The sequence below is a fragment of the Athene cunicularia genome, assembly GCF_003259725.1.
Source record: "Athene cunicularia isolate RWA chromosome 8 unlocalized genomic scaffold, athCun1 chr8_part1, whole genome shotgun sequence".
NCBI lineage: Eukaryota > Metazoa > Chordata > Aves > Strigiformes > Strigidae > Athene > Athene cunicularia.
Genome location: NW_020799109.1, coordinates 16599424 through 16607412, shown reverse-complemented (window position 1 = coordinate 16607412; position 7989 = coordinate 16599424). Strand labels below are relative to the sequence as shown.

The window sequence follows — 7989 nt, the reverse complement described above, 5'->3', positions numbered from 1 at the left end:
CCCGGGGAGGTGCGGCCCGGCCTGTCCCGGCGGGGCTGGCAGCCTTGGACCCGGCTCTGAGAGGACAAGTTCCCTTCCCGCTCCCATTTCTTGAAGCCAGAATTTTGTAAGTCAGATGTTGTCTTCATGAAAAGTAGTTTTCAGATAGGCTGTGAAAATGCTGGGAAAATAATTTTTAAGAAATCGTTTCGAAAAAGGCAGTTTATTAAAAGAGCTTGTTTCGGTAAGTGTATACTAGGTTGCAACTATAAAGTAGCACCAAGACATCACAAAGGCAGCAGTATCCGAAACACCTTGGGTATGGTATTAATGGTAGCAATCAAGGAAGTTAAAAGAAGAAAACAGTCTCTAATTTCAACAATTTCCATTATTTTAACATCATGATTTTCAAATGCTCAAGAAGAAAAGAAGGGATCTTTGACGTGGGCTAGCAATTAGAAAATATTTACAATGTGGCATCACTGGCAACAAGCTAATATTTCCAGCTTGAAAATGATCCTGGTCATTCAGTTAAGTAATATACCTCATAATCCAAATAGTAAGTAATGTTTGGCTAAATTTGATAAAGTTAGAGGAAATCCTATGGCATTATGACAAGAAGTGAATTTCAGAGAAAGGAAGTAACTCTAACAATCAAAGCAATCTTGCTCACACACCAGTCCAGGAATTAAAACCAAAACAAAACCCAGGCTCTATAAAGTTCCCATTGTACCGTTAGCAGTGATAAGGAAAGGGCCTGGAAGTTATTGTGTGTATGGGTTTGCTTTGCTTGAATACATTTTACCTTTTTCAGCTTTTATTGTCTCACAGATGGGTGTAAGTATTTGTACATAAAAACTATATGGCAAGTTTGTTTCCATTTCTTAAAATGAGTTTTACTGGTATATAAAGGTCTCATGAGTCTCTCTTGCAATGCTCAGCACTACATGGTCATATAAGAGCTGATTACAATTTCTTGTGATATCAGTGTAGGACATGTGAAAAGACAGCAACATCAAAGATTTTAAATTTGAACACACATATGCAAGTATATCTCTCCATAACCTTCATTGTCACTAAGCATCAGCAGTTCCCGTTGGTGGAGTTCCACATAAAGACGGAGCTGCCAAACAGCTGAGAGCAGCAGTGCCTGACCTTGAGGCAGAAGCACCAGCTCAGGAGAGATGTACCCCAGTAATGCCTTGGGAGAGTGGTATGTTCAGGCTGGAAAGTTACGGCCACCAACACGGTCCAGCTCTTCCCAAAACAAAATACTGCTAGTTCTTCCCTGAAGCTTGCACCCTGATGCTGCCCATGACATCTGAGCCTCACCTGCCAGAGAGGAAGATGCTGCTTACTGTGGTATATTGACTGTCAGCCTTGGTGCTCCTCTTTTTCACAGAATCACAGAATCGTCTAGGTTGGAAAAGACCTTGACGATCATCCAGCCCAAGCATTAACCTAACACTGACAGTTCCCAACTACACCAGATCCCTCAGCGCAAAGTTGACCCAACTCTTAAACACCTCCAGGGATGGGGACTCCACCACCTCCCTGGGCAGCCCATTCCAACACCCAACAACCTGTTCTGTAAAGAAATACTTCCTGACATCTAGTCTAAACCTTCTGTGGCACAATCTGAGGCCATTACCTCTTGTCCTATCGCTTACTACTTGGTTGAAGAGGCTCATCCCCAGCTCTCTGCAACCTCCTTTCAGATAGCTGTAGAGGGCGATGAGATCTCCCGTCAGCCTCCTCTTCTCCAGACTAAACACACCCAGTTCCCTCAGCGGCTCCTCCTACGACCTGTGCTCCAGACCCTGCACCAGCTTCGTTGCCCTTCTCTGGACACGCTGGAGTCATTCAATGGCCTTTTTGTAGTGAGGGGCCCAAAACTGAACACAGGAATCGAGGTGCGGTCTCACCAGTGCCGAGTACAGGGGTCAGATCCCTTCCCTGTCCCTGCTGGCCACGCTAGTGCTGACACAAGCCAGGATGCCATTGGCCTTCTTGGCCACCTGGGCACACTGCTGGCTCCTGTTCAGCCGGCTGTCAATCAATACCCCCAGGTCCCTCTCTGACTGGCAGCTCCCCAGCCACTCCTCCCCAAGCCTGTAGTCCTGCTGGGGGGTTTTGTGGCCCAAGGGCAGCCCCCGGCATTTGGCCTTATTGAAACTCCCCCAGTTGGCCTCAGCCCATGGCTCCAGCCTGTCCAGGTCTCTCTGCAGAGCCTCCCTACCCTCGAGCAGATCAACACTCCCACCCAACTGGGTGTCATCTGCAAACTTACTGAGGGTGCACTCGATCCCCTCGTCTAGATGATCAATAAAGATGTTAAACAGGAGTGGCCCCAATACCAAGCCTTGGGGGACACCACTCATGACTGGCCACCAACCGGATTTAACTCCGTTCACCACAACTCTTTGGGTCCGGCCATCCAGACAGTTTTTTCCTTCAGAAAATGGTTAGATACCTCTCCTTTCTAGCATAACCTGGAAGGATGACGAGGAAGAAAACTCACATCCTATAAGCCCCCATGGGTTAGAGTGTTCTTGTAGGATTTGAAATACCTACTTTTAATTGCTGCTTTCCTAGGGAGCCCTAAACAGAACAGTACTATTTCTGCAGAAAATGTCTTAAGTAGACGGTACTTCCACCTTTAGCAGATGGGCTGTTTGGCATATGTGGGGCATTGGATGTGTTTTTTCAGTTCTCACTTTTAACATCCTTCCCATTTTCATGAATGTTTAAGCAGTCAAAGTATGAGTGACAGGGAAAAAATAACCCCTCAGACTAATAGTTGCTACACTTATCTAAGAGGAAGATCTGTTCTACTTCATGTTTATATATTTCATATAAAACCCCAGTTTGGATAATTTTTTCACCACTTTATCCTACAGTGTAAAAATAAATTCAGTTACTGGGTCACAAACTGGAACTCCATGCTTTCTGAGTTCCACAGTATTCTGTTACTCTTAAAACACTACTGAGTTATTCCTTTTCTTGAAATTCTCTTCCTCTGCACCCTGTAGGCCTATAACGTAATGTTCAGGACAAACTCTGGAAATTTTTTTGGCATCAGAAGGAACAGGCATTCAGGTGTTAACAGCTGAATCTTGGACATACCTGTTATCATTTTAAGAAATTACCACATGCAGGCTGTCTTTTCTGTCTTTACTGGAAGCTTCAATACCTGCTTCTAGTAGTAAATGTGGTCCCTCTCTATGGCTGCTATTCAGAGCCAAAAACATAGTCAGAGATTTTGTTTCAGTCTAAACATACATCTGGCTCAGGTAAGGAGAGCCATACCCAGTAAGTGGGCCTAGTTACAAACTAGGTACTGACCTAGAGAGATCTGAAGGTATATTCCAAGAATGTACCATGTGTGGAGATACCCTAGCACACTCTAATAAAATCATCTGCAAACAGCTGAGGAGTCAGCATGTTTATTTCTGCCACCTGTGCTGGAGGAACAGCATATTCCTTCAGAAGTGTAGGGTAGACAGCAAGGACGGTCACTTGTAATAGTACTGAAGTATAAGCCACAAGAGAATCTACAGAAACATCTCAGGCTGAAAAATAAATTGAAGCATCCCGTGTCCTCTCATCTCTGTCGATTAAGAAAAAGGTGGGTGATCAGTGCACCAGCAGGTATGGTGACCATCATACTTTGCCTACTGCCTGATTTTTGGCCTTGTTTATAACATCTCCAAGAAGAAGAAATAACCTTTTACAGAATTGACTGTTGGATATAAACAGACCCTGGAACATCTCTGCCTATGATCGGAAGTAGAATTTATATAGAGAACTTCAATACTGTTACTTGGTAATAATTTGGGTGAGGGCTTTGAGGATTTCTGATTAAGATGTCCCGAAGTGGGAGGCAGATAAGACCAACAGTTAGAATTGCTGTAGTTCTAGCCCTTTATCCCTCTCTAGATCATTACATTTGTATGCCTAAATATTGATCATGTAGGTGTAAAGTTTTGCAGCAAAGTGTTACATTCAAATACACTGTAAAATAGGGCAAGAAGCTTGAGATCTGTAGGTTGAATAACTAGATGCTGCAGCACAGTCACTCTTACTAACTGTACTAACTTTGCTTCTGTCAGCCTTATCTGTGAAGAAATTTTAAGTTTTTATTTCTTGTCATTAGACTTTTCTTGAAAAGCTTGATGAAAATCAAAAGGATTGAAGGAGTGTGGAATCTTGAGCATTCTTTAAGGTCATTTGTAGGTTTAGCACAGTTTAGTATGGTTCAGAATGGCTTGATAGAATAATGTCAATTTTTATTTGTTGACCTTGCCATTAAGGTCCACCCATTGGGAGTGCTTACAGTATTCTTTCCTTGATGCTAACAAGTCTTGGACCATAACCTTACAGAGTTACAAAAAAAAACCCCAAATCAATCAACCAACCAAAATTATATTAATATAGAGGTTTATAGTATAATTAAGAAAATAAAATATATATAAAGAATAATAGCTTGTAACTGAAATGCTTCTGAACTGACTCCCAGTACTGCTTTCTGACTTTATGGGAAAGTAGTATTTGAACGAAAGCCTTTGGAGTCACAGATTTAAGAAAGACAACCCAAAAATGCATCCATAAGTCAGTTTATATCACTGTGAAAACACAGTAACATCAACAAACACATTTTGATAGCATATGTAATCCCAATAATGTAGTACCCATGTTGGAATTCATACATATTTAGTTCTATAATACACTGAGTTATAAGATCACATATTGTGTCACTCTGTGTATATACACTATTCCCCTTCCCACTCGTGTTTAAGTAACTGCAGCATATATTTGCATAAAAACAACTGTTTTATGAATATTTACATATTTGTCATCTTTTAATACAGTAAACCAGGGGGAAATGAAGAGTTCTGCCAATGTATTACTAGTCACAACTCTGCAGAACTCTAGCTAATACTTTGAAGAATAGCAGTAATCTTGGAACCAGATTTTCAAAACAGACGTGTGTGAAAATCTGAAGGTAAATTTGATTTAACATTTATTAATGTAGTAAAAAGACATATAAAAATAAGAGGAGCAGAATGTGTCATTTTAAATAAACATTATTAGATTTTACCTCTATTTAATAGTCAAAGCTTATTTTACTAAAACAGGTAAGGGCATTTGTTTGTGTGTGATTCTATAGCTTCTGTGCCAACTTTAGGAACTGTGAGCTTAGCTTGATAGTAATGAGGCAAAGATTATAAAATCAGAAGTGCCAGCTGCCTGGCCTGTGTACAATTAGGCTTTCATGAAAAATCTGGGGACTGGATTTGACAGAACCAGAAAGCAGCTGTTTTCGACAGCACACTTCCGCTTGGAAACTACAGCTATCTGAGTGAGAATTAATGCTCCTTTTCATGTTAGCGCGCTCTTCCACTGATCCTTACAGCAGCTGTTGCTGTACTTCCCTAAACGCTTAAACTGGAGTTGAACTAGGACTGCATGTAGCAACTGGCAAAATATTTGGTAGGCAAAAGTCCTGAAATTTCAGGGAACTGGACTATGTAAATCATGTGTTGGTTTTGTTATCTTTGTCCTTTCAGTAACATACTTCCTGGAGCCATAGTGGGTTGGTTTGATACCCAGGCAGGATAATTTAGTCCCATACCCCAGCTGTCTATCTTGGAAGAAGCTGTCTATCTTAATACTTGGAGGAAGATTATATGGAAAATTCTATAGGCTGTAACTGGCCCCTATGGAAATAAAAAATAAAGTTTTGGGGTTTCTTCCATATACTGTGTGATGATTAATGACTGGAGGTATATTTGCAGCTCTACCACTTTCCTGCTGATGACCATGAGAAAGTCACTTCAGCGCATGGTACTACAGTTTCTCCACACGTGGCATAGGAATAATGAAACTTCTCTTTTCTGTGGAACGCCATGAGGTCTGTGTAGGAAACTGTAAGCTGAAATTATTTTAAGAGTATTGGGAAGACCATATTGAGGGACAAAGCTTATACAGTTTTGACTTTAACTATTGCATCTTCTCTATCTCGTCTGAACTGGCAGTTGTGTCAGCGACGGAGACCCCAGCCCACATAGCTTTTGAGCATACATATTGTTAGTGTAAACATTTAAAACAGTCAGTCTTACCCTGTCATTTTGCACTTGCTTGTCAGGAAGCATGAAAGAGCAAATGTTGTTTGCCTTTTGCAGAGGTGTGTGGGGGAGTGCTGAATCCTGCATTACTTGAACTGAGTTCTTCAGAGCTTTTACTAAAGACAGAGCTCAGTAAACTGAAGCTCATAATTCATATAAATCTTCATGCCTGTATAAGAGCCAGCCTTAAGAGCTAAATTAAACCTTCAGCTATTCGTATTTGATTGTGCTTTTAAATATGCATTTATATGAAGGTCAGAGAGTCCCAGAGAGATGCTTTGATCTAAGCGGATTTTGGAACATTTGGGAAAACCGGAGGTGTTGTTGGAGCCCACTAGATGTCAGTGTCGCCACACGAGAGACTACTGCAGCTCTGCTCGCTAGCCAGGCCGGCTTGGGTTGCTTCAGAGTAACAAGGAGCTGGCTTGGAGCATGGAGACTGGCTATGTAAAGTCTGTCTCATTTTTACGTAGCTCTAGGAAATAGTCCTGGGAACAGTGATGCAGCCCATTTATTCTGATTGTATGATGTAGTTCCTACCGATTTGCATGCAGCAGAAATACTTTATGGAATAAGAAACAAATAAAAGGAAATATTTCTGAATAAATAGACATTCCGTGAACTAAAAACTATTATAGGGAATGATAGCAGCAAGTAATGCTTTGATTTGTGACTCTCTTCTCCAAAGGAGTGTCTCTACTCTAAAATGTGACAGCTATTCTGCCCTTGATATGACTGAAATTATGACATTTATTATCACTTGGGGAAAAGGAATATTAGATCTGAAAACGCATCCAATAGTAAAGTTCATTAAGAGGTGATCCATTCAAAGTACAGAAACCCACAGAAAATGGGAAACTTAGACAAAGAAAAAGCTGAACTAGTGGAAAGTATAGGAAAGGTAGAGAAATTCCATTAAAATATTAAAAAGTTGGTGCTGTTAAAATAGAAAAGATAAAGTAGAACAAAGGGCAAACTTTGATGTTTCAGATGTGAATATAGAGGAGAAAACATAAGATGATTATTCAACATTTGCATAGATTTGTTGGTGTATACAGGAAAGCCACAGAATCATAGAACAGCTCTGGCTGGAAGGGACCTTGAAAGACCATCTGGTCCAACCTTTTGTGGAAAGGGGAGTCTAAATGAGATTACCTAGCACCCTGTCTAGTTCCATCCTGAAAACCTTCAGTGATGGAGACTACCACTGGGGAGGTTGTTCCAGTGATTGATTGTTCTTACTGAAAAAAATCTCTTTCCTGTATCAAGATGAAACCTCTCCTACTGCAACTTGTACGCACTGACCCTTGCCTTCTCCATGTGGCTCCTTGTGAAGAGAGAGCCTCTGTCCTCTTTGTTGGAATACTGTGATGAGATGTCCGCTGAGCCTTGTCCAGGAAGAAGAGACTTAACTCCTTCAGTCTTTCCTCATAGGTTCTCCAGCCCTTTGATCATCTTCATGTCCCTCCTTTCAGGCCTCTTCCAGTCTGTCAGCACCTTTTTTGAATTGTAGGGACCAGAACTGGACAGAGTAGGTGCAACCTGACAAGCACGGAGTAGAATGGGATGACCACGTCTCTCTCTCTGCTAGCAGTGCCCCTGCAGATGCAGTCCAGAATCTGATTTGCTTTTATTGTTGCAGCAGCAGTGGACTGCTGACTCGTGTTCAGCTTGTTGTCCACCAGTACCCCCAGGTCCCTCTCAGCAAGGCAGCTCCCCAGCCTCAGAGCCCAGCCTGTACCAGGCTCTTTCGTTATGTCGTTGCAGGTGCAGGACTTTTCACTTCTCTTTGTTAAACTTCATGCTGTTCTTGCTAGCCCACTCTTCCAGCCTGTCGAGGTCTCTCTGTGAGATGGCTCTCCCTTCTCATATCCACCTCCCC

At 41.8% G+C, this 7989-nt stretch overlaps 1 protein-coding gene across 1 annotated transcript in view; it reads left to right on the top strand.

Moving 5' to 3' along the window:
- Positions 1-7989, top strand: part of ODF2L (outer dense fiber of sperm tails 2 like) — a 56040-nt gene continuing 48051 nt past the window's right edge. Inside the window, exons 1-2 of the mRNA XM_026854351.1 lie at positions 1-106; positions 4851-4984. The gene's annotated coding sequence lies outside the window, so the exon portion shown is untranslated. The remainder of the gene's footprint in view (positions 107-4850; positions 4985-7989) is intronic.